This window comes from Taudactylus pleione, unplaced genomic scaffold (assembly GCF_031769625.1).
Source record: "Taudactylus pleione unplaced genomic scaffold, aTauple2 ptg000206l, whole genome shotgun sequence".
NCBI classification, from domain to species: Eukaryota; Metazoa; Chordata; class Amphibia; order Anura; family Myobatrachidae; genus Taudactylus; species Taudactylus pleione.
The window spans coordinates 6,094,463-6,100,117 of NW_028284608.1; positions in this window are offsets into that span (position 1 = coordinate 6,094,463).

A 5,655-nucleotide genomic window follows, 5' to 3' on the forward strand; every position below is an offset into this window, starting at 1 on the left:
AAGTCTAGAGTGCTGTTTCCAGCCTGTCAATGAGTTCATCCACACAAGACATTGGGTAGGCATCAACTTAGACACACTATTCAAATTACGGAAATCATTGCAGAAGCGTAAGCTCCTATTGGGTTTCGGGATGAGTACAATAGGACTTGACCACACACTATGTAACTATTCAATTATATCTGTCGAAGCTGGATAATTGGCTGAGACAAGATCAGTTTAAAATTGGATCGCAGCGACGCCATCTTGCGACTGGCCGCAAGACGCCATCTTGGAAATGAGATCGCAAGACGCCATTTTGCGAATGGCTGCCTAAGCGCCATTTTAGATAAACTCACACTTTAGTACATGTGGTGATATTACTATTAGCATCATGCGATTGCATCTGTGACCATCGCCATAAGTTACGGCGATTCATGAAAAGCCCATTTCATGACTTTACGTAGTTTGGGTGCTCTGGATAAAGTGTGTATATTATTATAATTCCCCTAAATGATATATTCAGAAATGGCTGTACAGTATGTCAAAATTGAATTGCATTAGCTAAACAGAGCAAATGGCCAAGTGCCAACTAGCCTGTGAAGACAAGCTTCATGGACATAACGTCTGCTCTCACTCCAGGTGGCCCTGCTCGAATACAGCAAGAGGGTCGTTTGTAGCACCTTACATTAGCAGGCTTCCTACAATAAAATACCTTCAAAGCCAAGAATGTTATCTGAGGTTTGGGTCTTATAGCTGTGCTAATTTGCATCTACACAGGCCCTGGGAGAACAAAGACCAGTATTTTGGAGCCTGAAAAGGGTGGAGGCAGCTGGGGCATGAGCAAGTCATGGAACTATAATGCTCAGCATTCCACACTGCTAGGTGTTCACTTCTAGAGATAGCTGAGAGCGAAGAAGTGCTCCCCATGTCGGTCTATGGTGGTCTCCCTTCACACAGAGGACCTCATTCTGAGTTGGTCGAAGCGTATAGGTCGCAATGCGCGTGCGCAAACTAGCCGCTACGATCAGAAATTTCTCTCTCCTTGAACACAGCCAGGTCGGTAGTTTGAGTGACAGATTGAGGCGTTTGTGGGTGGTAACAGGAGAAGGTGCTTGAAAACGGGGGAGTGGAGATCTGAATTCAGGCATGCCTAATTATGCGAACGGCATTTTATGGGAGTGCATATGGTTTATGGGAGTGCATAATTAACAAAGTAGCGTCATGGCACATGTGACATGGGAGGTTTTTACACTGACATGATCGTAGAGCTTAAGAGAGGGTATGGTCAACCTTAAGCTCTACGACCAGTTCCGATGGTTCTCGATGGTCTCGATTAATCCTTATATGCCCGGAGATGACGTGTAATGTGTACGAGAAGGGGGCGTATTTTTTGTCTTCCGGCCGCTTCCTCCCCTTGGTTGGCCAGCTACCGATCCGAACTTAGGGACGCAACTTGCGAGGGAATCATTTGCATATCCGGCCCCTTTTCCCGTACGACCGTGCGGCCGCTTCGACCGACTCTGAATGAGGTCCAGATTTTCTAAGACTTCAGATCAGCGTTATCTCTGTGCTCTAATGAATTCACGTGCCTATAGAGGCTCATGCTATAATTGCGTCATCACTGTGAGTTTAAGTGAGATTTAAGTGCACCGTTTCTCATACACACATTAATACGCACAATTGCGCTGTTAACTAGTCGCATATTAGTGAATGCATAAGACCCTGTATGAAAACGCTGAATATTAGCTCCATGCACACGCATCTGCCCCAAGTTAACTAGCGTCTTTACATCAAACCCCACATACTCACACATTACATATTCACATACAAGGTTCCATAAGCTTTAAGGTATAAGATTCAAGTATGCACATTTACTATAATTGCTATGAAATAAAGATTATTTCGTAACTAAGGTTTTATACGTGATAAGTAAGCCATGTTTGGTATTGTACTGATGCATACTCTCTCAACAGTATTCCGGTAATATCGATGGAGAGATCGCAACATGCATTCTCAACTTATGGACCGCAGAGACTTCAAGCAACAAAATGTACATTATATGAACAACTGTTAGGATTTGCATGAGGTGGGAAACCAGAGACCTCCAGTTGTTAGAGGCTGGACTGTGTCTATTTGAACCAACCTGTTAAATTCCTTGTAACATATGCCCTCTCCTTTAGGACCAAAGGTATTAGCAACAAACTTCTATTTTGTTTTGTTTATTCCTAGAGGGTATAAATATGTGTGCTCTGACCCTGGGTTCCTAGTCTTTGTGCTGAATGCTGATTGATGAGGGGTTTCTTGCTGATGCCTAACATCTGGACCAGAGAGCGCTGCGTATGTATAATTGTACTTGGGTCTGTATAATCTCTTTGCGCTAAGATTATATGAGGATCATAGCGTGTAACTGCTGTACTTTTACTTGAATAATACTTTGTGCTTTGGAACCACAGGTTCTAGGTCTGGAGTCTTTATTTACTGTATGACTGCGTACGCAAATTAGCGCCATCCTTAGAGGTTTATAGGCAGGATATTAGAAGGTATAGGCAGGGGTATATAGAGGTTCAAAGGCAGTATCGTTAGTTGGGGGCTCATCGTGAAGTCACTTACCCGCTCACACGGCACTTACGGTTATCGATTTCTCACCAAAGGGTGGAGTGGCCACATGCAGGGTTCACCTGCAACCGCTCGGTGCTGAGAGATCGCTACCCATTTTCGTGTGAGCCAGGGACACTGACTAGAATCCAGGGAAAAGAGAGGAAAAAGTTTGTTTTCCTTTGTTGATAGAACCTAACATTTAAAGGGGTGCCGCAGTATTGAACACGCGGCTGAGTCGCAGTTTTGCGCACAGTAAAGACGCACTTTTGTGTACGCAGCTAAAGGTTGTCATACGGTTGTGTGGTAGTCGCACTAAAGTTAGAGGTACCGTATGACCTTTAAGGGCTAAGTGCTAGCCGCTCGGTAAGCAGCTTACCGTTCTATACACAGTAGCAGGTGTACATGTTGTCTTTGTTGTAGAGAGGTGCGTGGAAGTAGCCGACTTAAACTTCCATAGGTGTGGAAGTTGCCTTCTTAAATCTTATCCGGGTGTGTGGAGTAGCCTTCTTCAAATCTTCACAGGTGTGTGGGTGCTGCCATTTAAATCGTCCACAGGTAAGTGAAAGTATCTTGACTGTCTTTCACCAGTTTAAATCTTTATTGAAAAACGTAGGAGTTGTCTCAGAATGGGAGCCATGCAAACAATAGAGATGTTAGACAATGATGTGCTGCTAATGGAAGCGCCGTTTGGATCGGCCCGTCGTATTATGCATACTAAGAACAGTACTTATGCAATAAGGTATTGTGATGTATGGTTTAAAATGACGATGAAGAGTGTTAGACCGTTTCCCAGAATTGGTAGTTTTGATAAAGATGTATTAGATAATGTCTGGGATCACATCAGTCTGATGCGCTCCCGAGAGAAAAAGGTCAAATATTATGAATGTTTAAAGTTGTGGCAGCATGAAGGGGATGCGTGGCTTAAAAATGCGCAAGCAACGCAAACTAGCATTGCGAGCGCATTGCCAGAGAATACATCCACCATATCTTCACACACAATATGAACACAGAGGCAAACGAAATATGATACCTGGTGACGTGCACAAAGCCACTCAGTTAATTAGTGAGACAACTGGCTTTCAAGTTTTAGTCGCATTGGATCCCACCAGGATCGCTCAGGGTACATTAAACTTTAGATATATTCAGGAACTTGCTAAATTGATAGATAATATCACCGAGATGTACGATGACACATTCAGGGAGAGAATTGCAAGCGTACAAGAAAGAACTGGTGCAACACAGGCTAGTGTTAAATTATTTAACTGCTGTTACTGGAGGGTATTGCGTAACGTTGGCCACCCAATTTGGAGTCAAATGTTGCACCTATGTCACCAATGATACCAGCGACCCTAAGGAAGTGATAGACCGGAAGATGGATGAAATTCTGCAGCTAAAATGGGTATTTCGTAAGAACCATAATGCTTCAGTGGCTGAAGTAGGGGAGAAGATAGAAGGATGGGTTTCATGGCTGAACCCAGTGAAATGGTTCTCAGGTCTAGGGGAATGGGTCCATGAAGTGATCACCAGCATCGGCAAATTCTTAATCCTTATACTGATTGTCATCTTAATAATTGGCATATGTGTCCGGTGTGTTCCTATTGTGTTGAAGTGTGGAAAATGTAAAAATAGAGTAAAACAAAAGGACGAAATTATGATGGTGGTCAGTATGAATACCGAGGTAAATACAGAACTGCATTACAACCCTGAACTAGGAAATACCATAATTTAATGTATTATATTTAGACATGCATAGAATGTATTATTGAAATGTTATTTTAAAACACCTCAGTTAATGTAAAGTCTCAAATTTCCCCTTCAAGACTACCTTTATAGGACTGGTGTATCCCCACACCTTTCACATGATCTTCCAAGATCCGCGGTGTGCGTATAATAGTAGTTTTATGTCCCCACTCAGAGACACATTATTGATGGATTAAAAACCACCTTGTGCCATCCCATAATAACACTAAATAGTATATAAATGTAAGCCTAAATTATATTTTAAAATCAGATTGTGATAGCATGTTGTTCGCTATCAAAGGGTGGACTGTCGAAGCTGGATAATTGGCTGAGACAAGATCAGTTTAAAATTGGATTGCAGCGACGCCATCTTGGAAATGAGATCGCAAGACGCCATTTTGCGAATGGCCGCCTAAGCGCCATTTTAGATAAACTCACACTTTAGTACATGTGGTGATATTACTATTAGCATCATGCGATTGCATCTGTGACCATCGCCATAAGTTACGGCGATTCATGAAAAGCCCATTTCATGACTTCACGTAGTTTGGGTGCTCTGGATAAAGTGTGTATATTATTATAATTCTCCTAAAGGATATATTTCAGAAATGGCTGTACAGTATGTCAAAATGGGATTGCATTAGCTAAACAGAGCAAATGGCCACATGACAACTAGCCTGTGAAGACAAGCTTCATGGACATAACGTCTGCTCTCACTCCAGGTAGCCCTGCTCGAATACAGCAAGAGGGTTGTTTATAGCACCTTACATTAGCAGGCTTCCTACAATAAAATACCTTCAAAGCCAAGAATGTTATCTGAGGTTTGGGTCTTATAGCTGTGCTAATTTGCATCTACACAGGCCCTGGGAGAACAAAGACCAGTATTTTGGAGCCTGAAAAGGGTGAGGGCTGCTGGGGCATGAGCAAGTCATGGAACTATAATGCTCAACATTCCACACTGCTAGGTGTTCACTTCTAGAGATAGCTGAGAGCAAAGAAGTGCTCCCCATGTCGGTCTATGGTGGTCTCCCTCCACACAGATTCTCCAAGACTTCAGATCAGTGTTATCTCTGAGCTCTAATGAATTCACGTGCCTGTAGAGGCTCATGCTATAATTGCATAATCACTGTGAGTTTCTCATACACACATTAATACGCACAATTGCGCTGTTAACTAGTCACATATTAGCGACGGCATAAGACCCTGTATGAAAACGCTGAATATTAGCTCCATGCACATGCATCTGTCCCAAGTTAACTAGCGTCTTTACATCAAACCCCGCATACTCACACATTACATATTCACATACAAGGTTCCATAAGCTTTAAGGTATAAGAT